The sequence below is a fragment of the Schistocerca gregaria genome, chromosome 8, assembly GCF_023897955.1.
Source record: "Schistocerca gregaria isolate iqSchGreg1 chromosome 8, iqSchGreg1.2, whole genome shotgun sequence".
Classification (NCBI taxonomy): Eukaryota; Metazoa; Arthropoda; class Insecta; order Orthoptera; family Acrididae; genus Schistocerca; species Schistocerca gregaria.
In genome coordinates, this window is record NC_064927.1 from 444,486,770 (window position 1) to 444,514,664 (window position 27,895).

Consider the following 27,895-nt stretch of genomic DNA (forward strand, 5'->3'; position numbering starts at 1 on the left):
TGGCGGAGCGTACCTTGAGTACCTCTATCGGTTCTCCCTTCTATTCCAGTCTCGTATTGTTCGTGGAAAGAAGGATTGTCGGTATGCTTCTCTGTGGGCTCTAATCTCTCTGATTTTATCCTCATGGTCTCTTCGCGAGATATACGTAGGAGGGAGCAATATACTGCTTGACTCTTCGGTGAAGGTATGTTCTCGAAACTTCAACAAAAGCCCGTACCGAGCTACTGAGCGTCTCTCCTGCAGAGTCTTCCACTGTAGTTTATCTATCATCTCCGTAACGCTTTCGCGATTACTAAATGATCCTGTAACGAAGCGCGCTGCTCTCCGTTGGACCTTCTCTATCTCTTCTACCAACCCTATCTGGTACGGATCCCACACTGCTGAGCAGTATTCAAGCAGTGGGCGAACAAGCGTACTGTAACCTACTTCCTTTGTTTTCGGATTGCATTTCCTTAGTATTCTTCCAATGAATCTCAGTCTGGCATCTGCTTTACCGACGATCAACTTTATATGATAATTCCATTTTAAATCACTCCTAAGGCGTACTCACAGATAATTTATGGAATTAACTGCTTCCAGTTGCTGACCTGCTATTTTGTAGCTAAATGATAAGGGATCTATCTTTCTATGCATTCGCAGCACATTACACTTGTCTACATTGAGATTCAATTGCCATTCCCTGCACCATGCGTCAATTCACTGCAGATCCTCCTGCATTTCAGTACAATTGTCCATTGTTGCAACCTCTCGATACACCACAGCATCAGCCGCAAAGATCCTCAGCGAACTTCCGATGTCATCCACAAGTATGCATCGTATTATGAATTAGTACATGTTAGGTGGACAATAACATTGCTGAAATGGACCTGAACCAAATGTAACACCTTTTGGGATAGAACGTTGACGCTGCTCCAGACTCCAGCCTTCTACATCACGTACTTGTCTCTGGTTTCGGTTCATGGGGAAGAATGCGATGTCGTCATCCCCCTCCCCCCCCCCCCCCCCCGCACCTCTATGTCCCCAGAAGAGATCTAGTGTAGACGCATTCCATATTATTGTCCACCAATACGGCCCAGATACTTTTGACCAGAAAAAAATGTGTTAAATAATCAGACGAAGGCTTGGTAAGGGAGAAGATAACAATGGCTGGCTGTAGTCAACAAGTCAGAAGACTGATGACTAAAAACAAAAGTGCTAAATCTTTCGGTGCTGTTTTATTCGGGCCACTTGTACGCTTTAGCCAACTCGTAACAGACGTCGCAGAATTAGCCAGCCTGCCGCGGCCAGCATGTGGCACGCGCCGAACTGCTGACGGTGTAGCCGCGACCTGCAAGCACGGGCCGACCCTACTCAGTCACCCCGGGCGCGTGCGTGACGCCAAAGCCGCCAACGCGCCGCGTAAAATATTAGACGCGGCTTTCGCCCTTTAAATATTTTTTCGCGACCCTCGCGGCCACTAAGCTCACAGCTCACGAAAATCTCTTCACATTAATCCACCTGTATCACCCCATAAATCCCCCTTCGAACAACGCCGGCACATTTTTATTTTTATCAACCGGGAGCACACACGCCAACTTTCACCAGCCACGGCCGGGCTCGGACCTAAAACACTTTTGTTTGCTCAGCACGACGGTCGGGGCACAGTGCTGCCAACTTACACGCCGCTTATCCTGCGACGCGTCCGCCAACGCCACCGAACCCCCTTTATTACCACACACTCGCGACGTCACACACACACACACACACGCGCACACACACACACGGCAACTCGTCTGTCGTGTGCGAGAGACGGACGAAAGGGGGGCGGGGGGATGGTCCCCGTTTTCCACCAATAAAAAACATCGGTGTTTTCACGCCGGCCGAAATATTGCGGCGAGAGGTGACTCTCCAGTCGTACGTCGTTGCCGCTGGGCGCTCTTCCCTTCCCTCGCCAGTCTCCCGAGCCGGGGGATCCCCCTCCCTCTATCTCCGCCCAGTGCTGCCAGCCCTTTAACCTCAATTTACGCCAACTCCCGAACACGCGCGCCGAGCCACAGCCCGGGCTGATAAGACCCTAGCCGCGCATCAATTATTTTCCGCGCTGCTCCATCATTTGTCTGGTCAGTGATAGGTAATCTGGCTGGAGTCTCTGCGCCGAAAATAAAACAAAAAAAAATGCTAAAAGGATCATCGAGCGCGGCCGGTACTTGTTCTCTCCACCCCCAGACCTCGCGCCGTGTACATAAGCTCCTGTAGTCTCACCGACGGCGACAGCGAATGAAAAAGGGGGAAAAAGTAGTCTGATGTAATATATTGTGACTGAGGTGTATACTGACATGTATAGTCATTCTGCAGCAAAAGCGCGACTACTAAGGGCAGAAGTTTAGCCTGGCGTGAATCGATGATCGTGCAGTGAGGCGAAAATGCTGATGCATTTTATATGGGCTTATAAACTGGTGGAAATGACAGACGATTAATGATGTGTATCAAGAATTCATAACAGCAGTTGATGTTCCTCCTTTTTTCACTCTGAGAGAGAAGATTTAAAAGATTGCAGATCGCAGAATTATTAAGAATCAAATTAAAAAGAAAAAGTTATTTCCAGCAACATACGGGCTCATATTTAACCATTGGCATAGAAATGGTTCAAATGGCTCTGAGCACCATGGGACTCAACTGCTGCGGTCATTAGTCCCCTAGAACTTAGAACTACTTAAACCTAACTAACCTAAGGACATCACACACTGAAACGTCCCCTTAGAAAAATTATACAAGACTGTGCTTAAACTGACACACAATATTTTTTTTGCGCAACGCAATCTGACTTTCAGTAATCCCTACAACAGAATGGCCCTGACTAACATTAATCTATATGTTTCACAAATCACTTACCTCACAAAAATCTTCGTTACTCGAACTACTGCAATACAGCAAGCGCCACTACTGCCAGCTAACTAAAAGATTCAAACTACGGAAGTCACTAACTACTGATAGGCACAGTTAGCAAATAAAAGATTTTAATAGAGAACAAACAATGTATTTACCTTAATAGTCATAATATATATAGCAGTTCATGACACCAATTCTTACAGCAGACAACAATGCAAACTAGCCACAGACTGCGCACAGCACAGCCAGTGATTTTTCATACAGAGCACTACGTGGCGTTACCAATAAGAAAATGTAAACAGCCTACTTACAACACATCCATGCCCGAGGCAGGATTGGGCGCCTAGAACCGCGAGACCACCGCGGCCGGCCATTGGCATAGAGAGATAGCTCTTAAAATTATGATAAGTTGCTTTTTTAAGACATTTGTTGGAAATGTTACATTACTCCCTTTACATAAGCCATTATCTTTTCATTGACTATCCTTGTTATTGTAAACGAAAGTGCTTAGGTTCTACATCAACATTTATACTGCGATGGCCACCTTGCAGTATTAGACGGTCGATATACTGTATGGCAAAAACAGTGAACCACCCAGAAGACACGGTCAGACGTCTTTGTAACTACGTATAAAATCGGAGGATATTTAGTGATTGGAGACAGGTACAACGACCATCAAACTGCATTAGTGTTTTTTGGTTCAAAAATGATTCAAATGGCTCTGAGCACTATGGGACTTAAAATCTTAGGTCATCAGTCCCCTAGAACTTAGAACTACTTAAACGTAACTAACCTAAGGACATCACACACATCCATGCCCGAGGCAGAATTCGAACCTGCAACCGTAGCAGTCCCGCGGTTCCGGACTGCAGCGCCTAGAACCGCACGGTCATATATAAGGGGCGTGAACAGCGTCAGATTTGAGTGATTACTGTGGTGGAGTCGGAGATGTCTTGTACTCGTGTGTGACGGCGGTAGCAGCACCTGACAGAGTTTGAAAGGGGGTTCACTGTGGATCTCCAGCTTGCCGACGGGTCACATCGTGCACATACAAATTTTTCGTGCATTCCGATGTGTCAGTGGTCCAATGTCCGGCTGCCACTGCAACAAGAGGCCAGGCATATTTGTCATCGACCGGACAACTTTCTGTTCGACAACGTCTGATCACCACAACGGACGATCATCGTGCTCTACACCAAACACACTGTAAACCCTTCACATCTGCGTCTGTATTCCGAGAAAATGTAACGGACACCCAGCAACATTCCATCTGCAGCACTCATCGGGGGACTGGCAGCAGGCAGTCTAGGGAGATGCCGTTCTTCCAATTATTTGGAGAGGTATAGCGGTGTTATCCCTCGCCACATGGTGGGAGGAGCTGTCGGGTAGGATTTCAGGTTACGGCTAGTACTTATATAGGAAGCTCTGACTACTGAATTCCTGTGCCAACGTATCCATCTTAGAGTGGAGCTGGCATCCAACGTCATCACTTACTTTCTGGATAGATTCCAATCTCTGTCTTCCACTACAGATTTTACCCAATACGTCCCTCTCTAATATCTCAGAAAGTAATCTCTGATTACTGAATGCATGGGCTGCCTTTCTTCCCCCTCTTCTTGCCAGTATTTTACACACAATCCTTTCCTCACCGCTTCCGCGAAGAACCACCTGATTTTACACTCTTTCGTAGCACCACATCACTTCGATTCGCTTGTTCTTCATATTCGTTTCGTACAATTCCGTGATCCAGTGTCATAAATTTCTTACTGAAAAATTAAAGCCTCTGTTTCATACTAGCAAGACTTTCTTTATCGAGAAATGCCCTCTTTTCCAGGGCAAAACATAGCTGTGCACAGGGGAGTGGTTTTCTACGATGTCTAATAAATGCGTAGACAAGTTTGCGGCAATGCAAAGCTGTCTTCGGGTGTATATTGACTGGGCAGCCCACCATAATTTTAATGTACAACTTAATGCAAAATTCGTGAAAAGATATGTGCACATACTAAACCGTGTAAGAACCGCTGTAGGCAACTCCTGTTTTAAATATGTTTATAAGACTTACTTTCAGAGACAGAGAGACACAGGCAGTGATTTCGAAGTTGGATTTTGATTAACATTCAAGCCTCCAATCACATACTATAATGTAATTACAGTAGGACCCCTCTAATCCGCCCTTGGATGTTCCGTCACTCCCGTTAGTCCGACCATGCTGAGGCTCGCGAGCCTGTTCCGACTTGTCACTGACTGGACGCCTGTCGGGCCGTTGTTGTGGTGTCTACCGCTGTGCATATTGTTATACTGTACGTTATTGTGCAGTTTCATCCTTTGTTGGGATTAAACTTCGTTGTTTGCTTTATTCCGTGTTCTCTACCGTACTTATTACTGTAGATTCACTGTGTGTACAGTTGTCTGTTTTTCAACATGTCTGGATTCGAACGTAAACACGTAACTCTTTTCACTAAATGAAAAATTAACAGTGCTACAAAGACTGGACGAAGGAGATTGGCCCCAAAAAATTGCAAAAAACTGGATGTAGATGTTACTACAATTAAGGATTGGAGGAAGAATCGGAAAGACATTCACTCCTATACAGTTACGATTGATGGTAAAAACACTCTGAAGAATCGCAAAAACATTAAAAAAGCCTAAACTTGAACTGCTTGGTAACGCATTGTGGATTAGTTTTGTCAAGAAAGAAGGAAAGGAACTCCAATATCCGGGCCAATTCTCAAAGAAAAAGCGATAGTTTAGCACAAAAAACTGGAAGCCTGAAGTAAATTTGCAGCCTGTGAAGGATGGATTGATCCTTGGAAAACTCGTCAAAAATGTATCCCTGAATTTTTTTCCAAGTAATTTGTTTTCGTTTTTACTGTAAAAACAATGCATACAGTATAATCATTTCTTAGTTTATACATACAGTAGTTTATTTCTTTGTAAAAAATTTCTTTTTTATATACAGTGCTTTAAACATTTTAGTTTACATTATATATCGTTTATACGTTATTATGTACAGTACAGTACTGTAATTTGTTTGTCGTTTTTCCTTTTAAACCCAATACATATTATAATGTGTATAGAGGTTTTTCAGTTAATATACTGTTTAATACCGTGTAAAAAACATCTTTTTATATTACTGTAGATATCTTTTAGTTCTTAAATAGTTTAATTTTTTGTACTAAATGTCTTTTTATATTTTTTGCAATAAATATTAGATTTTTCGGGTAATCCGACCTTTTTCTCGTTCCGACCATGGTCTCGGTCCCGAAGGTGACGGATTAGAGGGGTTCTGCTGTATATAAATTTTTTTTATATAACAAGTAGATCGGTAGAAATGTACTGTACTGCATCTTAACCAGGGGCCTAGAAACGACGGGGAGGCTCCGTCCCCGCCGCAGCCGCAGTGGTCCACAACACCACGACGACTACCGCAGTCCACTTCACCCCCTCACCGCCCCACACCGAACCCAGGGTTACTGTGCGGTTCGGCCCCCGGTGGACCCCCCAGGGAACGTCTCACACCAGACGAGTGTAACCCCTATGTTTGCATGGTAGAATAATAGTGGCGTACCCGTACGTGGAGAACTTGTTGGGGCAGCAATCACCGACATGGTGAAGATGAGACGGAATAAGGGGAAACAGTCGGCATTCGCTGAGGCAGATGAAAACCGACTAAAAACCATCCAGAGATGGGCCGGCTTACCGGACCTCGATACAAGTCCGCCTGGCGTTCCTTCCCAATCCGGAAAGCATTGAGTTAGACCGCACGGCTGTTAGTAGCGTAAGTTTATGTTACTTAAATACGGACTACCCTAGTAAGCATACATGTTGCTTAGTCTACCGCCCTTAACTACTAAATTACTGAATAGATGACCTAGCGATCTCTACATGTGTGTAGTTTATAGTACACATTCTGATTGTCCACCATCGTGTTTTGTCGATTTCCACTGTCAATCGCTTAGAAATATGTACTCTGTAAGACAACTTCTCTTGTAGTGTTTAAATTACATGTTCACCGTTATGGAAGAAGTATTCTTTCCATTATTAACTTATTGTACCTCCTACACTTGCTCTTTCCGTACATTAGATAGTAGAGATTATAAGCTGCTCATCTATTATCCTCTCGCTGCATATTATACTGGTCTTAGTCCTAGCATGGGGCTCAATAGGGAGCTAGCTGGCAAACTTCGTTGGTTGGATCCTTTGCTGCCAGGTTCAGGAAAGGTCTGTGGCGCTCGTAAATACAGAACAATAGCTACGTTTGTTTAATCGGTTTCACAAAACATTCATCGCGAAAATTATTAGTTTCTCCACTGGCGATGTGCACTGCCATACTGACAGCCCTTCTTGACATGTCACGAAATAAGCGCGCCAGACAAGTGCGGGCTGCTATATAAGCGCCCACACAGCGACTTCCACTCACGCACACTGTACTAGTGCACAACTCTCGCTGCACGCTGGCACGCGCCAAATCAGGAGCATTGTGGAGACCGAATACGAAGAGCAGTGCATTCCTACGTTCACACAACAGAATAAGTACAATTCAGAAAACTGATGAAAAAGCTACACACTTCATTCAGTAAATTAGTAAATTAACACCAAACTGTTACACCTGAGGTACATACAGGGTGTTACAAAAAGGTACGACCTAACTTTCAGGAATCATTCCTCACACACAAATAAAGAAAAGATGTTATGTGGACATATATCCGGAAACGCTTAATTTCCATGTTAGAGCTCATTTTAGTTTCGTCCACCTACGCTCAATGGAGCACGTTATCATTATTTCATACGGGATACTCTACGTGTGCTGATAGAACATGTGCCGTGACAAGTACGACACAACATGTGGTTCATACACGATGGAGCTACTGCACATTTCAGTCGCAGTGTTCGTACGCTTCAAAACAACAGATACGGTGACCGATGGATTGGTAGAGGCGGACCAATTCCATGGCCTCTACGTTCTCCTGACCTCAGCCCTCCTACCTTCATTTATGGGGACATTTGAAAGGTCTTGTCTACGCAACCCCGGTACCAAATGTAGAGACTCTTCGTGCTCGTATTGTAGAAGGCTGTGATACAATACGCCATTCTCCAGGGCTGCATCAGCGCATCAGGGATTCCATGCAACGGAGGGTGGTTGCATGTATCCTCGCTAACGGAGCTCCTGTAACAAAGTGTTTCAAGTCACGCTGGTACGTTCTGCTGCTGTGTGTTTCCATTCCATGATTAATGTGATTTGAAGGAAAATAATAAAATGAGCTCTAACATGGAAAGTAAGCGTTTCCGGACACATGTCCACGTAACATATTTTCTTTCTTTGTGTGTGAGGAATGTTTCCTGAAAGTTTGACCGTATCTTTTTGTAACACCCTGTATATATCACAGGATTTTCGCTTGTTGGGAAATGACGGAGATCTACTTATAGCCGATAATCTTTGCATTGTAAACGAAAACATTACGTGCAAAGCACATATCTAAAGCTGCAACTGATATGGAGAATTCTGTCAAGTGTTTATGTGCTCCAGTTATTTTTACGATATACGTGAGTGCACCCTCCCAGAGGAAAACGAAACGTAACGAATTCCACTAGAGCAAATGTGAGTGCATATGACTTACTCCCCTTATGTTACCAACCGTAGCGCATCAGAATGTTTTTCTTTATTACTGAAGTCATCCACACAGACAAAGCGTATAAAGTGTCACCAGTAATGCAAATATCCTTATGCACAGCCCTAGCAGACGACAAGCTACTGATGAATATAGAACTGTAGTAAAACAAGTGTAGTCATCTGAAGATGGGTGTAACATCCGTAACAGATAACTGCAGTTAAAATGTTTTCAAAAATATGTATGACTGGTTGTGTTGTCCCTCAACAGTTCTTAAACAAACAAGGATAGTAAGTGCGTATTTTCGAGTGTGATAACTGTTTCGACTGTGTTATGAGGTATGAACAAGTTAATTTACAGGAGTGATGCAAGAAAAATGGTTCAAATGGCTCTGAGCATTATGAGACTTAAAATCTGAGGTCACCAGTCCCCTAGAACTTAGAACTTCTTAAACCTAACTAACATAAGGACACCACACACATCCATGCCCGAGGTAGGATTCGAACCTGTGACCGTAGCATTCGCGCTGTTCCAGACTGAAGCACCTAGAACCGCTCTACCACATCGGCCGGCAGTGATTCAAGAACTCTCGGTAGTTTAGAACTGTGAAATGATACACTAGTTCAATTTACGGCGGCCGGTATCAGACACAAACTAACCTCTATAGCATAGAAAATGAAATTCAAGATCGTGAAAAAATACACAAGCAGTTAAATAACGTGTCTCAGAGTGAAAAGTTTCAAATCTGGTTATGTGATGTCAGGGATAAATTCAAGAATCGACAACCATGAGAACGAACTTTTTACCGGAACATCAGTTAATGGTGATAATCAACCTGTGTCTCAGCTCTGTAGTTTTTATGGTGCGATGATTTGTAGAGGATAACAGTATGCTGAACAACCCCCAGAAGAAGATTTACTTCTAAACCAGTAATTGCCACTATTTATAAATACAGAAGCTTTGTCCCCAGTACTGTGTTAAGACACAGTACCGATCATTGTTATCGGCATTCTTTGCGTTCTGTTTCTAATATTCGAATGACATAATAATATAATAGATAACAATCTTCAAAGTCATTTTCTCCATTCGTTGCGGGTATGTGACAATTCGTTACGCGCTTGTTTATTTCTTTCTTGTGAATTCTCAACTTGTCCTCGCCACCGAGAACAATGGACAGAGCCAATGACACAGCCAGACATTAGTTTGGAGAAAAGAATACGCTACATTTTTCAGAAGTGGTTTTCTGAACTAGAAATCACCAATAGCCATGTTTGATTTTTGAGTTTCCTCTTATTCAAATAGTGATGAATCAATGCGTAACTTCGTCCGGTGTACGACTGCTTCAGCACACACGAGAATATTGCATGTGTATCCACTAATCGCGGAATTTATAATTCCAACAACGAGTAGTGGACATGTGTCCTTTCAGTTAAGAAGTTTCTTTTTGTTCACTACAGTTGGGAAATACAGGTATGCATCAGCCTCTCTTTTTCATTCTATATAAATTAGCAGAACTTCCCAAAATATAGACTGTTACCGAATTATTTCTAGAATCAGTAAAACAGAAAACTCTGTGAAATACCTTATATACTGTGCATGTCATCATTTTTTGTAGTTTATCGTTTATTCTTTTTTATTCCATAAATGACTCAAAAGAGACGAATGAACGTACCAAACCTGAAACCTTTAACGATATTAAAACGTTTTTATAAACTATGATATTTTAATGAAGGGGAGATGGAATTGAAGCGATTTTATTTCCTTCCTTTACAACTGCATGCAGAGAGATTTTTATAGTGTTTTTATTTGCTAAATGTTACTTTACTCATTTGAAAAGAGGCATGAAATTGTTGAGAGGCAGACAAATTTTGCAGAGCACGAAATCAAAACGAGCGCAGTTCGATCGGTAACTACGCAACGGAATCGATTATGTAGACATAAATATGCAAATGGTCTAGCTATCAAGGGCGGGAACATTTAATGAGTCTCTTCCTATGGTTGCTTATAGTGTTGTTCCAGGACCCACGAAGTCCGCCACAAGCAAACAGTTTGGTTTCTGTAACAGAGTTGCAACAGTTTTCCTTTGCGACTAACTTTTGTAAGGTACTCAGAATTTCTGGTGGTCTGAAATGAGGACATGTGAGTGTTATTTTGACTAAGAACCGACGCAGTAAAAGAAAAACAAAGTGTAGATCGTATTTACGCCAACACAATAGCCCAGAACCCAAAGTGTTGTTCCCCCTTAAAATAATTCCAGAAATTTCGTCAAGGTTTGCGAATCGCGAAGCGACTGTATTTTTTTTTTCACAAGTACAGCGAGAAGGTTTGTACCTTTGTTTCACACTGCTGTTCGTTCATATATTTTATGTGGTGGGTTGTGAATCTGAGCGGTTGGTATCATCTTAGAGAGAGAATCGCTATTAGTAACTTGACTGCAAATCTCACTAGATTAATCTTTCCAGCGACAACACCAGGTCGCTGAAAATAACGTAATTTGGTATCAGTATGGTGTATAACTGTCTATTCAATTAACTAAGAAAGTACGGTCCAACCAATTCTAATGATCAAGTGTAATGTAGCTCCGAGTTCCTCCTTATGCGTTACATTCATCAGAATGTTACGGAAGGTAATAACGTCAATTAATGCGATTTAAGAAAGTGAGCTGTCTTTACGTATCACGGCCAGATTTAGATGTACGTAAGTCCTTGAGCAATGTGGTCACGAAAAGCAATCACATACGTGATCAGATCACGGAAATAGTAAGGACATTAAAAAGGAACCTGTGTCCATGTAATGTCTTTAGGAAACTTCCAGTGATATTTGTTCTGCTTGATTAAACCACCTAATTTCATTATCCCGTGAAAGTAATTGAGGAAACGAATTGATTTACCGATTCAATTACGATACGACTGTCTCGCTCTTATTGAAACCAGTCACCTCATTTCAGAGCGTCAGGGGTGACGTAATCCGACGTACATTCCCTCCTACACACGCACCTAAGTGAGATAAGACCCCTGGAACGTGTATGCGCTCTGAAACGTTCCTTTGTGCTGATCCAATACCCGGTGAGACAGACAGTGGACACTCATTTCCATAAGCCGTGATTCAGAGCGTGATACTGCGCACCAAGGGAACAAACCACGGATGCTCGATTCGTTTTCCAGAAACGTATACTGGGACGAAACATACTGCACAGATGGCTACACGCAGTTTTAAATAAATTTTCAACGTATGCTGGCGCCAAAGAAAGTATTAGTCTATGAGTACCTTGAACGAATGCTACCCAACAGATATTCCTGAACCCGACTGCTGAAAATGATTCATTCGTCTTCAAAGCTACATATTTTACAAAAATATTACATGTACAAATATGATTGATCACAAACGTAAACTTAGCAAGTTTGCATTTAGCACTCTACAAATTTTTCTGGGGGTGCATCTCTGGCCACACATCACACGTTCAAGCGGTAGTCATGCTCGTTCCATAACTTACACAGCAACATCCTGTCAATGGACATAACAATAGCATTGATGCGTTCTCTGTGCTGTTCCAGTCTTCTTGGCAGTGGGGCTACGAAAACACCAAATTAAACAACAAGTTTATTTTTGTTTACTTATTTCCACGGCGCATTTCAAAGGTTTAAACGTCCATCATCAGGAGGATTTACATTTGTCAGTATGCGCGCGTGCGCGCACGTGTGTGTGTGTGTGTGTGTGTGTGTGTGTGTGTGTGTTACGATTTTTTGGAGGAACTTACGACACTGTCTAGTGGAGACACAAAACAGTATTTCAGAACATAGTTTTGGTCGTTTTTTTGACAAAAATTAAATGTATATCAAACGGTAAAAATAAAATAAGTAAAACAGAGAACCTCCAGTGGTCACAGGTTCCTTTCACTGTCGTACCCCATCACGTTTTTACCGTGATCTTTTGTAAACAAATATGGTGTCTAGGAACTATTAGGTGCGAGGATCATATAGCAGAAGAGAAACATTACCACGAAGTACAAGGAATATGCACCATAAAATCATTATTACAAAATAAGTTTTAAAGATTTTTGGAGATATTTGTTTTGAGGTGTTGAATACATGCGTTGGAATAAATATTTCAAGTGGTACACTACTGCCCATTAAAACTGCTACACTACGAAGATGACGTGCTACAGGCGCGAAATTTAACCGATAGGAAGAAGATTCTGTGATATGCATATTATTATCTTTTCAGAGCATTCACACAAGGTTGGCGCCGGTGGCGACACCTACAACGTGCTAACATGAGGAAAGTCTCCACCCGATTTCTGATACACAAACAGCAGTTGACCGGCGTTGCATGGTGAAACGTTGTTGTGATGCCTCGTGTAAGGAGGGGAAATGTGTCCCATCACGTTTCCGACTTTGATAAAGGTCAGATTGTAGCCTATCGCGATTGCGGTGTATCGAATCGCGACATTGCTGCTCGCGTTGGTCGACATCCAATGAGTGTTAGCAGAATATTGAATCGGTGGGTTCAGGAGGGTAATACGGAACGTCGTGCTGGATCCCAACGGCCTCGTATTACTAGCAGTCGAGATGACAGGCATCTTATCCGCATGGCTGTAATGAATCGTGCAGCCACGTCTCGATCCCTGAGTCAACTGATGGTGTACTCAACGATGAACCTGGGTGCACGAATGGCAAAACGTCATTTTTTCGGCTGAATCCATGTTCTGTTTACATCCTCATGATGATCGCATCCGTGTTTGGCGACATCGCGGTGAACGCACATTGGAAGCGTGTATTCGTCATCGGCATACTGGCGTATCACCCGGGGTGATGGTATGGGGTGCCATTGGTTACACGTCTCGGTCACCTCTTGTTCGCACTGACGGCACTTTGAACAGTGGACGTTACATTTCAGATGTGTTACGGCCCGTGGCTCTACCCTTCATTCGATCCCTGCGAAACCCTACATTTCAGCTGGATAATGCACGACCGCATGCTGCAGGTCCTGTACGGGCCTTTCTGGATACAGAAAATGTTCGACTGCTGCACTGGCCAGCACATTCTCCAGATCTCTCACCAATTGAAAACGTCTGGTCAATGGTGGCCGAGCAACTGGCTCGTCACAATACGCCAGTCACTGCTTTTGATTAACTGTGGTATCATGTTGAAGCTGCATGGGCAGCTAGCTGTACCTGTACACGCTATCCAAGTTCTGTTTGACTCAATGCCCAGGCGTATCAAGGCCGTTATTACGGCCAGAGGTGGTTGTTCTGGGTACTGATTTCTCAGGATCTATGCACCTAATTTGCGTGAAAATGTAACCACATGTCGGTTGTAGTGTAATATATTTGTAATATATTTGTGCAATGAAAACCCGTTTATCATCTGCATTTCGTCTTGGTGTAGCAATTTTAATGGCCAGTAGTGTATATAAATCCGATTTTGACAAGTCATATAGCCTAAACTTCGTACTCTTTTATATAATCAGGTGATATGTTGCAAACTGTAAGTTAAATATTTATTTGGTCCACATTGGTAAAATTATACATATATTGCAATTTTGATTGGGATTCACAGTTAGGAATGGAAGGCTGGAGGCAGAGGGAGAGGAAGGGAAAGAGAAAGAGAGAGGGATAGAGAGAGTGGGTGGAGTGACTGGATGAGAGCAAACTTTCAAAAGCTGGGGGATCTCAACATTATATCTGTTACATGTATAACTGCCTAAAGAGTGGTGTAATATACTAGTTAATGCATTAAAATATGCAGAATGTACTATTTGTGCCATTAGTTGATGCGCTTATAGATCCTTAATGTACCACCAAAAGAAAAAGTATCAGAGTCACGACCACTGTGTTATGGAGGGGAGGGAGGTGGTAGCTGTGGGGCTGGTCACACCATATCTTCACCACTGCGCCGTATTCGATAACGCATAAGTGTCCTACGCTCTTACATCGTCGCGACTATCGTTTCCAGATAAATGGTAGGTTTCTCCGTCTCTGATTTTAGGCTTGACGACCAACTGTTCATTCTGAACTGCTCCCTGTACTATGACGCAAAATTCAAGGCGTCAGCCAGAATCTTCCGGTTTTAATTGTTGCACGCGCTGTAGACAGTACGGTTTGAAATGTACCCGCTGTCGCAAAGGCTTCCACCCAGTTTGCTGCGGTATTACAAAATAGTAACGTGCGCGGACCGTTGATTTTTTTTTTCGTACTGCTTAGGAAACTTTCCCTCATCCCCTCCATGGTTGTATGTTGGTCCACCGGCGTTTTCCTTTTCCATAATTCATTCTGAAACCACGTGCACTGTTGTAACAGGTAAACATCTCACGTCGTATTGTTGCTTTGTCGCTATTTCGTCAAAGCACTGCACTCGTAATGTCAACTGGCAAGCACAATGCAAATTTGGTGAGTTCACTGTTTTATTTTTTTTACGCAACAATCATAATTGTATATCTAATACTTCGTAAAATGATGGAATAGGAGGCAAACTTTTGCAAGCAATTAAAGGTCTTTACATGGATAGTCAGGCAGCAGTTAAGAGTTGACGGTAAATTGAGTTCATGGTTCAGAGTAGTTTCAGGGGTAAGACAAGGCTGCAACCTGTCGCCAATGTTGTTTATATTATTTATGGATCATATGTTGAAAACAATAGACTGGCTGGTTGAGATTAAAATATGTTAACACAAAATAAGCAGTCTTGCATATGCGGATGACTTAGTTGTGATGGCAGATTCGATTGAAAGTTTGCAAAGTAATATTTCAGAGCTAGATCAGAAATGTAAGGACTATGGTATGAAGATTAGCATCTCCAAAACGAAAGTAATGTCAGTGGGAAAGAAATATAAGCGGATTAAGTGCCAAATAGGAGGAACAAAGTTAGAATAGGTGGACGGTTTCCAGTACTTAGGATGCATATTCTCACAGGATGGCAACATAGTGAAAGAACTGGAAGCGAGGTGTAGCAAAGCTAATGCAGTGAGCGCTCAGCTACGATCTACTCCCTTCTGTAAGAAGGAAGTCAGTACCAAGACTAAGTTATCTGTGGACCGTTCAATCTTTCGACCAATTTTGTTGTATGGGAGCCAAAGCTGGGTGGATTCAGGTTACCTTATCAACAAGGTTGAGGTTACGGATATGAAAGTAGCTAGGATGATTGCAGGTACTAGTAGATGGGAACAATGGCAGGAGGGTGTCCACAATGGGGAAATCAAAGAAAAACTGGGAATGAACTCTATAGATGTAGCAGTCAGGGCGAACAGGCTTAGATGGTGGGGTCATGTTACACGCATGGGAGAAGCAAGGTTACCCAAGAGACTCATGGGTTCAGCAGTAGAGGGTAGGAGGAGTCGGGGCAGACCAAGGAGAAGGTACCTGGATTCGGTTAAGAATGATTTTGAAGTAATAGGTTTAACATCAGAAGAGGCACCAATGTTAGCACTGAATAGGGGAGCGTGGCGGAATTTTATAAGGGGGCTATGCTCCAGACTGAACGCTGAAAGGCATAATCAGTCTTAAATGATGATGATGATGATGATGTAAAACTATGATCTGAAAACGAATGAATGATTTACAGCAGGCCTGTATTTCCATTCCAGTGGAATATGTTGATTCATTATCCACATGCGAGCTTATTTCCAGTACAGGAAAAGGCATTCCCACAGATGATAATGAGTACGTGATAGTTCTTCAGCTTGTTTAACGTCACAGTAACTTTTCAGGTACAGGTGACAACATGCTGTGCTGACTGGCCGTGCACGTGAAACTCATCGCTACCTGCCGGATTTTGGTAAAGATCGTCTCAGTGGTATGGGAGACATGCAAGCGTCACATCGACTGATGGCACTGACAGTTGGCCTGCAGAGAAAGTGATAACGAGATTCCCTGTGGACGACAGTGTGAAAAGAAAAGAAGACAAGGCACAGGTGATTCCAGAAAGACTGTAACAAGAGCAGAGTGTAAGACTGAGTGCCACTTGCAAGCTAACACCCCAAAGATGTTCGGGCTCACATGCGGTTCCTCTTCGTCGAAGTGTCTTGGCTCAAACTCGTCTAGGGGTTGAACCGCACGTGTCGTATTACACGCCCTAAATTAGACACTTGTGACCCCATGCTTAAATTGTCTGGCTGGTGGTAAATTTGCGAAACTATATAAAACAAAGTTAATGTAACATATAATAACAGTAAAAATAATATCGGGAACTAAATTAACGACCTATAAGAAACGTAGGTCACACAGTTGCGATTTGGTTAGAATAATGTTTATTCAGGAAGAAAACTAATAGCCAAAGTGGTCGTATGTAGAATTACTATTACACTCGAGCGCATATCCATTTGGCACAGTTCAATCACTCACAATCTCATCCCGAAACACAGGTCCAATACTCCACCTCGATATTTACACTAGAAGTTACAGTACACATTAGGCGCGCGGCTGCTCACCACTCAGACACTAAGTACCGCGATACCACACAACACGAAATTTCTTGAGTCGTTTCACTTCCTAGCTGCCTAAAGAATGACTGTCCGCTTTCGCGTCTCAATCGGAACTGTCCACTTTGGTGTCTCGACCCGAAGTGTCCGCTTTCACGTCTGCACCAGCACTGTCCCTCTGCCAGTCCCCGGCCTTGTTTCCCGCGCGCCGAATATCCTCGCTCAACTGACTAGGGTAGTTCCCTTTCCTGAAGCCGTCCATGTGATTGGCTACAGCTTATTCTACATTATTTGACATTTTATCATATTTAAATAATCAAAACTTGACCACTTTCACTTTCTAAATAAAGTAACAATAATATCCATTACATAATAAAAGTTAACCTCCTTTACATAAAACCCATACCATTTCCTTCTTAGATATGCCACGGCCAGAAACCTTGCACCAATGTGCATTCTGATAAATAAATAAAGAACAGAAGTAATTATTATGTACTGAACTTTACAACAAATATTCTATTATCTTAAGATTCAATAAGGTGTCATGCTGTCATCGTTCAATATCTTTAGTGTGGAAGAAATTATGATCTTAAGCTTAACTGAAAATACTGATAATTTAAATTTACTATATCTTGTAAACAAATAACGTTATAGAGTTGATTTTTAGTATGTTTGCCATTTTAATTATGCGCTTCAATATCAAACGTCGATCGTTAATATCGAACAAAGCCTTCCGATTTTAGCATTCAGATCTTTGTTACAAACTTTGTTAATTTCACTTTAACAGTAAATCCTAAAATATTATAGATATAATCAATATTCAAGTTCTATTGGGATCACCATAAAATTTATGGAGGATGGTAGATTAAAATTACTGTGGCTTCATTCCTTGCATTACTACAGAATTATATAGTTTTCATAAAGGAAAGACAAACCCACGTTTCTAGCATTTGTAGACTTAGAGAAAGCTTTTGACAATATTGACTGGAATACTCTCTTTCCAATTCTGAAGGTGGCAGGGGTAAAATACAGGGAGCGAAAGGCTATTTACAATTTATATAGAAACCAAATGGCAGTAATAAGAGTCGAGGGGCATGAAAGGGAAGCAGTGGTTCGGAAGGGAGTGAGACAGGGTTGTAGCCTATCCCCGATGTTATTCAATCTGTATACTGAGCAAGCAGTGAAGGAAACAAAAGAAAAATTCGGAGTAGGTATTAAAATCCATGGAGAAGAAGTAAAAACTTTGAGGTTCGCCGATGACATTTTAATTCTGTCAGAGACAGCAAAGGACTTGAAAGAGCAGTTGAACGGAATGGATAGTGTCTTGAAAGGAGGATATAAGATGAACATCAACATAAGCAAAATGAGGACAATGGAATGTAGTCGCATTAAGTCGGGTGATGCTGAGGGTATTAGATTAGGAAATGAGACACTTAAAGTAGTAAAGGAGTTTTGCTATTTGGGGAGCAAAAGACTCATGATAGTCGAAGTAGAGAGGATATAAAATGTAGACTGGCAATGCCAAGGAAAGCGTTCCTGAAGAAGAGAAATTTGTTAACATCGAGTATAGATTTAAGTGTCAGGAAGTCGTTTCTGAAAGTATTTGTATGGAGTGTAGCCATGTATGGAAGCGAAACGTGGATGATAAATAGTTTAGACAAGAAGAGAATAGAAGCTTTCGAAATGTGGTGCTACAGAAGAATGCTGAAGATTAGATGGGTAGATCACATAACGAATGAGGAGGTGTTGAATAGGATTGGGGAGACGTTTGTCGCACAACTTGACTAGAAGAGCCGGCCGCGGTGGTCTTGCGGTTCTAGGCGCTCAGTCCGGAACCGCGCGACTGCTACGGTCGCCGGTTCGCATCAAACCAGTCTCAGGACTGAAGACCACAACAACAACAACAAATGTTCCCCTTTATGGCCAGTCTTAGGTCCGCCATATTTAACACTGCTGCGTCTCTGAGACCACAAACGACTTCTACAGGGTTTCCCTATGACCTAGGTTCTCGTTTATCTCACTCGCACACTTCAGCACAGTAGGCGCTTGTGAACTTCCCCATCTCGTGGCGAATCTGCTCATGGTCCTCGACGACAGGGTTCGTTTAACAATGCCTGAAGGCTGACTCTTTCGGGCATATACTTAAATGAGAGCGAAATGCTCGGTAACTCACAAACTCGCGAATAGATGACTGACAACAGTTGAAGTCCGGGCAGAGACGACGGCAAATTGTCATCACGAACTGTCGAGAAACCAGTACTGGAAGCTGGATTCAAATCTAGACTTTCCAAATGTTCGTGGCGGTCAGGCCAACGGCAGTGTATCCATAGCCGGCCCGTAAAATGTTATAGGAGGAATCGATTCTCGAGAGTTGTATCTCATCAGCTTCCCGAATCATTGTGTAGACAGCAATTGAATGTGACAAGTGGTCTGATAGGGTAATTGTCAGAATAAGACTGACTTATCCCAAGGTGCCACACAGCAATTCACGCCGTGAACGCATTGAGAAAAAAATACGCATGCTAGAATGGCGTTGTTCTTTGATTTGTCACTCATAGAGCGGATGCAACGAAAAGACGTATATTTTCGTACCAGCCTCCATTGCGCATAAACTAACATAGTACGTGTGTCGAGCAAGACAAGATGGCTTTCGGAGGTTAAATGCTTCCTTGCCACAAAACATACAAGACTATATTAATGTTTTTGAATCTCACATCTCATAGTGACGATGTTGATGGAAATATATTCTGAATACAATTAAAGTTTTACAAACTGAAACTCGTTTTGTGGCAGATATTTATAAATATTGGACCAGCGGAACACTTTTCCCTTCCCCGTCAGTATATCTTCCTAATTCGACAAGGTGCTTTGAGATACTACGGTCGTGCCACGACGTAATGGATTCTTAAGCATGGAATAAATTCAGCCAAATTTGCTGATATTAGTTAAACATTACAAACAAAATAATCGAATTCAAAGCCGCTCTGCTACTATCGATATTACTAGTGCTCGCATACATAGAAACAGACTTTCAGTAAGCCATAGACACAGTTCCTGACCATTATCTAAAATGAAATATGCGTGAAAGGAATTTAATAACTGCTACACCATTGGTTGGGATAGTTAGTATCAGACATGGCTCTGTACGTTGTCTTTAGTGTGAAAAAATAGAAGCGAAAGGTGTGCCCGCAGAGCCTCATAGAAGTGCGATGGGATCGTAACTGTTGGCGGTATGCTCGTATACACTGCTCTGCAAACCCTCTGGACAAGGTGTATAAAGTCACAAAAAATATTAATTACCCGGTGGAAAAGAATGAAAGTCCGGATTGCCACAGGTGTCCCAGTTGTGTACACAGCGCTAGACTTGGAAAGAGGTATAAGAGGGCAGTGCATTCACAAAACTGTTATTTCTACTCATGTGATTCATGTGTAAAGCTACCCGCCACGATAGCCGAGCGCGCTAACGCGCTGCTTCCTGGACTCGGATAGGCGCGCCAGCCCCAGCTCGAATCCTGCCAGACTGGGTGCGGTTTTTAGGCGGTTTTCCACATACTACTAGATGAATACCGGACTGGTCATCAATTGCCGCCTCACTGACACGGCTCGCAGAAATTTGAAACGCATTCATACTATTTCACGATTTACACTAGACACAGACAGCTGGGGTACACTCATTCCGTCCCGGGTGGTATGGGGTGGCGGCAGGAAGGCCATCCCGCCTTTTAAAAAATTAAACATGCCAACTGCGTACTTAACCCTGACGACTCTGCGCACAATGCGGGATAGAGGCAGTACCAAAACAATGAAAGAAAGAAGTCATGTGTAAAGCTGTCCGGCGTAATTTTGGCAGAAGGCCGGGAATTAACAAACTTTGAAAGTGGAGTGATAGTTGGAGCTAGACGCATGGGACGTTACATTTCGGAATTCGTTAGGGAATACCATATTCCGAGATCCACAGTGTCCAGAGTGTCCGAGAGCACCTAATTTCACCACGGACAACACAGTGGCCGACGACCTACACTTATCTGCCGAGAGCAGCGACGTTTGCGTAGGGTTATCAGTGCTAACAGACAAGCAACTGGGTGCTATAATCGCAGAAATCAATGTCGGACGTACGATCAACGTATCCATTAGGACAGAGTTGAGAAATTTGACGTTAGTAGGCTATGACAGCAGCAGCCCAACGCAATTGCCTTTTTTGCAGTGAACACATGGTGTGTCGTGGGGCGAGCACTCTGTTTTTAAAATTATTGAAAAGCCACGATCGCTTCAATCGTTTATTAGATGACCGGTTTCAGCACTCTGAAGGTGCCATCATCATCATCAGATCTGTGAGGGTATAACATAACAGATTTGATGGAGGGATTACATGAGTTAACTACATACATTTCAATTATTACAGAGCCACATACCTGAAACGTGGATTAACATTTATAAAACCATATGGACATCATGGCATATGAGGCAGACCATCTGATAAAATCATTGTCACAACCAATAAAAATAATAAAAAAACTGCTCTCATGGTCGTTCTTTCCATAAAATATAAAACTGAAGTCACCAGATAAAACTACCAACGTTCGCCTAACACCGGTTGGCATCATCAGTGCCCTATTGCGCGCACGCTTACCTGCTCTGATTCTAGCGGTTCACAACCGGCCACCAGACAGCGCCTTTCCCTTTGATAACAATGCGAAATCGCTTGCAGCACCTCTCGTGCGCGCGTGACCAAATAGGTTGAACCCTAGACAACTGTAAAACTATGTCCTGATCAGATGAGGCCCTATTTCTCTGGTAAGAATTCATAGTAGGGCTTGGGTGTGGCGCAGCCCGCACGAAGCGATAGACCCAAGTTGTGAGCAAGGTACTGTGCAAGCTGGTGGTGGCTCCATAATGGTGTGTTTACAAGGAATGGACTAGATCTTCTGGCCCAACTGAACCGATCATTGACTGGAAATGAGTGAGGTCGGCTACCTGAAGACTATTTTCAGCTATTCATGGACTTTAGTTTCCCACGACAATGCGCCATATCATCTGACCCCAATTCTTCGCGATTGGTTTATTCTAGTCAAATCGAGCGAGTGAATTGCCCACCCAGGTCGTCCGGCGTGAATCCCATCCAACATTTACAGGACACACTCGAGAGGTCGGTTAGTGCACAAAACCCTGCATCGGCAACACTTCCGCAATTATGGACGGTTATAGGTACAGTATTGCTCAATATTTCTGCATTTAACTTCCAACGACTTACCGGAAATTTTGCCATGGGCGAGGACTCAGTTTATGTTCTTATTGTGGCAGAATTCCTACGTTCCTATATTTAGTGCACTTTTTCCGTAATTGGAGTGTTTCCAAATTACAGAAATCACAAGAAACTTTGAAGTAGAACTAACGTAACTGGAGGAAACAATTCACTGACATACGATACGAGCAAGAGTCTCAGTGAGTAGTCAGTAACGGAATAAACTAAAATACATTCGAAAACCACTGAACGGTTGCACACCGCGGCAATGTTTATAAACATGACAGAGCTCCTAGCGGACATCGTGCGATATTAGTGACTGTAGTAAGCAATCATCTGATCGCGTAATGGCTGCGCGACCGCCTGCCGCCACAGACTTGTTGAGTCCATGCAACGTCGGGTTGTTGCACCATGTCGCGCTAAAGGATCTCCGACTCGATATTAGGAGTTATCCCAAGACTTTTGTCGCCTTATTCTTCAAATAAAAGTGTCATTTCTGCTCGCTTCGTTTCGTAATTTTTTCGGTTGCGTTTTGTATTATACTGTAGCAGTTCTTTCTATGACTCGAGTGTTACAGAGCTGTGTTACATGGCACTGACATATTCTGTGAAAGCTACTGTTACCCTTAAGTTTTGCACGACATTGCATAAATGATCTGAAATATAGTGGTTTTTGCCCTCTGGGGCTGTTGGCAATAAACGTTTTTATGCACAGTAATACCACGTATTTACAGAAGTGTTGTGAAATGTATGAAGACTTCTATGCCAGCGGAAAGAGACAGCTGATCCTCTACTTAAATGAGTGTATTTTAACGTAATACACAAAGATAGACAAAAATGATCGATAACGTTTGATTAAACAATCTGGGACATAACCTCGCTATCATTCCCAACCATTAAACAAATGGTTCAAATGGCTCTGAGCACTATGGGACTCAACATCTGTGGTCAGAAGTCCCCTAGAACTTAGAACTACTTAAACCTAACTAACCTAAGGACATCACACACATCCATGCCTGAGGCAGGATTCGAATCTGCGACCATAGCGGTCGCGCGGTTCCGGACTGATCGCCTAGAACCGGTAGAAAACCGCGGCCGGCAACCGTTAAACACCTGGGAATATCTGTCGTGATGCATTTAGGGATGAATAACCTCATATATCTAGACGTAGGAAAGGCAGACACGAAACTATTTATTGGAACAATCCTAAGAAAGTGTAATTCATCCACAAGAAAGATCACTTTAAAGCCCTCTTTCGCCAGTTAACTAATTCCGTTGTGAAACACTATTAGAGAGGCGTTGCACTTCGCAGGAAACTCTTTCTCAAACTTGCGAGAGCTTACGTTAAAATTTCAAAGGTGGAAAACCTATTTCTTAGAAAATACACTTCGCTTGGTGACCACCAAGTAGAAATTTAATTATGTTTTACACTAAGAGGTATCATTAACGCAGTCCTACGAAAAATGTGTTTTAATTGCTTTTTGTTGGATAATGGCTTAGTTCCATTCTTATTTTAGACACTGACTCCATATCAGAACTCGATTATTTTCTGTCACCCGGTAACAGCAAGGTCGAAAGGAGTATACAGAAGGATATTAAGGGTACCGTGGATAGACAAAAGTCACAAAAAGCGGTAGAATTGCATATGACAAAAACAAAGGTTTTATTAACATCGCTTCTTATTTGAAACAAATAGCTAAACTGACACTGTTTGCTGATGATACAAGCATCATTATTAATCCAGTAAGAGAAACTCCAATAGAAAATGATACAAACAATGTATTTGGAAAAATTATTGATGGGTTTTCTGCGAATGGGGTTGCTCTGAAATTTGAAAAAAAAAAAAAAAAAAACACAGGGCATCCAGTTTTCCACTGCAAGGAGTACAGTTCCTTTAGTAAATATAACACATCAACAGAAATCAGTAGCCAGGGTAGAGAATACTAAGTTTTTGAATCTACAATGGATGAGAATCTTAATTGGAAAATTCATATTTTGGATATCCTAAAGCGAGCAGGTCAGCAACTTTTGAAATCAGAATAATTACTATTTTTCAGGATACAGAAATTAGGAAGCTAACATACCTTGCATACTTTTGCTCTCTGACGTTATACAGAATAATATTTTGGGGTAACTCAACACTTAGGCAAAAAGCACTCACTGCTCAAAAGGAAGGGATTTGAATAATGTGTGGGGGCTCGTAGTCGCACATCTTCTAGGTATCTTTTTAAAAAGTTAGGAATTATTACAACAGGTTCACAGTGCTTTTACTCAGTAGTAAAATTTGTTCTCAAAAACATGGACCAGTTTAAAAACGACAGTGACATTCATGGCCATAATACCAGAAGAAAGAACGACTTACACTATCCTCTACTTAACCTATCTTTGACACAGAAAGGGGTAAAACATGCGGCTGTAAAATGGGCGCCTAACTAACTAACTTAGATCAGGAAACGAGACACTGAAATTAGTAGATACGTGTGTGTGCTTTTTGGGCAGCCAAATTACTGATGATGGCCGAAGTAGAGGAGATATAAAATGCAGAATGGCAAGAGAAGTGTTCCTGACGAAGAGAAATTTATTAATGTTGATTATGGACTGAAGTGTTAGGAAGTCTTTTCTGAAGACATTTGTCTGGAATGTAGCCATGGATGGAAGCTAAACATGGTCGATAAACGGTTTGGACAAGGAGAGATAGAATCTTCTGTAAAGTGGTGCTGCAGAAAATGCTAAAAATTAAATGGGTAGAACATGGCACTAATGAGGAAGTACTGCATAGAATTAAGGATACAAGAAATATCAAGGGATCACCAACTTAGTATTGAAGGGAGAAGTGTGTGCGTAAGGGGGGGGGGGGGAGGGGGGGTAGTTGCAGAGAGAGACCAAGAGATGAATACATTATGCACCTTCAGAAGGATGTAGGCTGCAGGAGTTATTCGGAGAGGAAGACGTTCCACTGAACAGAGGAGCATGGAGAGCTGTATCAAACCAGTCTTCGGACAGAAGACGACAACAACAAAAACAATTATAAAGAAATGGTTGTGCGGTAGGGCTACTTATCTCGGAAGACAAATTTGGTTAAAAAAGTTTTCTCACCATTGCACCGGGAAATTGTTTTTTTTTTTTTTTTTCGAGTCCTATCCACGAATGAATGCCATCCAGTGTGTGCCGTACCTGAGCTTTGACTGCAAGTATTCCATAAAATCTTTATATATGTCTCACTTTGTATGTTAAGACAACCAAAACTTCACCCTTGCCATGCACCCACGAAGTGGTGCAGTGGCATGAAGGTAGACAAATAATCAGGAGGACGAGGTTTTAAGATCCCGTTCCGACCATGCTGATTTAGGTATTCTGTGGTTTCCCTAAATCACTTACGACGTATTCGGGTCTGATCTCTTTGACAAAAAGATCTGACCGAATTCCTTCCCTCCTCCTGCGCTAGACAAATTACGCGACGTATGAATCCACACATTACTCGGAAACGTTGATTGGTTGTTCCAGATTAATATTCAGAGCACTCTTAAATCAGTCTAGACAATGATTGCAAGCCTCGAGTTGACTCGAAAGACAGAATTAAACTCATCCCCAAAGACAATGAATGAAGCATGAGTGATGTCCGCGCTCCTATCACAGCTACGCGACAGACGGCACATTTAAATCTATCGATAGCTCGCTGTGATGCTAGCTCGCTCTTCCATCGCTCGCTTTCTCCGATGGGCATATACGCCACCACAGAGCGCTGAATTCACATGCTTGCGGCTCTGACTGGCTGGTGCGTATTTTTACGCAGCAGCACTTAGGGTTTTGCCCCAGACTCAGCGAATCTACGGACTCGTCAGCCTTGATACGGAAGACTGCAGTGAGACATTACACTGACGTAGCACGACGCAGCTGAGCATTGTTTGTTACCAGTGACTTACCAGATCGTATCGTATTCGAGACTATTTGTTTCTATGAAGGACATTACAGTGTGTATAACTCAGCGTCATAGAAAGACCTACAGAACTTCAAAGCCGGGCATGTCTTAACTGTTAAGTGTACATATCGTAAATAAAGTTACTAATGTGTCATCTTTTATCATATAGCTGACTGTCCGTATTCATCACCTCAACCACTGACAGGTCAACAGCTTTCAGACTATTTTCAGGACGGTTCCATGATACGATTACTGGATAAGAAAACGTACAACGCTAATGCATCATTCATCGCCTCTAGCTGCCTACTGAAAAGATCTGCCGATTATCTCCACAAGGAAAAAAAAGGGCAGGATAATAACTCAGATTAAATACGTAAGAGTCGTACAGCTAAACAACACTTGAAGTTACTAGAGAAACCAACGTATCTTACTATCTTCGTTTACGTAAAAGCCCACCAACGCTACCAGGAAATGGTATGTTACAACTGTGCACTCCAGACATGTACAGGGCTCGATAAAATCTCCTCGATGTTTAAACTGTGTTACTGTATTTTATTCGCAATGACACGACTTGGATAGCAAGCATATTTGACTGTCATGCCGCCGCGAAAGAGTTTGAGCGGACGCGAATGTTGAGCTGAGGTCTAATTTTGGTGGCACAGAAATTATGCTTGCTTTCACAGTCATTAAGTTTTGCTTCTGTAATTTGAACACATCTTCCCAAGAGCTGACTATGCAGCCTTGTCTACATATGCAGTAGCTTCAAAAACCCGAAGTAGATCACCAATTATATCTACGAATCCACCAACAAAGCAGACACAGAGAATCATACACTGAGAGTTTGTAAGTTGAGACTTGAGACTGGAACAGTAAAACTCACACAGAGAAACCTCAGACATCTCCAGAGATAAAAATTTGACCAGATCTTAGTAGGGATTTCAGCCCAATCTTACATCGGATCCGGATTTTACGTATGGAAGCCTTTCTTACATTTGAGATATCACAAGAGTTGTGCTCTACCAAAACTACGTTTCTCTTATTTTGGTACAGTAGATAAATGACGCAGTAAATGGTAGGATTACAAGTACTATTGGTGGCATTGCTAGAAAAAGAAACATTAATGAACGTGTGAGAGAGGAACTGGAAGCCGACGACACCCCTTACTTGTTTATTTTGCACATAATTAGATTCGCACATAGTTCAGTGTTAGTCGATTGTGTATTTTATATCGTTACAAAATACAAATGATATTTTATAAGTAAAAATAATTAGCTGCTCGCGAAACTACTGCATTTTTATGGAACGAAAACTATTACTTTTAAAACAAGAACAGTTTACATGCATAGACACATCAAAATCTATACAACTACTGTTTTATTTAGTATCCAACAAAACTTTCTTCTTCATGATGAAACGCAAGAGTTTTCTGCTATAATTGATAAGTGCGAAAGTCGCTCAGCAGTAACAGGAACATGTTTATATAGGCTTGACGAAGTATTGAAGCGATATTTGATATGTTTTTGTTTTGCTTTTTTTAAATTTAACCTTTTTCCAGGAATTTGTGTTTTGTGGCTATGTAAAATAAATTTGTATTTTTTAAATAGTTTTACTATATCATCCATCTGCTTCACGCTACAAATCAACAATTTTCGAATAAAACCTGAATTAGCCAATGATAGTTTCAATTTAGCTATAAATATTGTTTATTTTAAGCAATGCAGATGAGGATAACAATGTACGACAAAAATGTTCCGTAGGTTACACGGCCCACTATTCTATGCGGTTCGCCGATTCGGATTTCTGAAAGAATCGAGTAAGAAACTGATCGCATATTTAAACAAAGCGA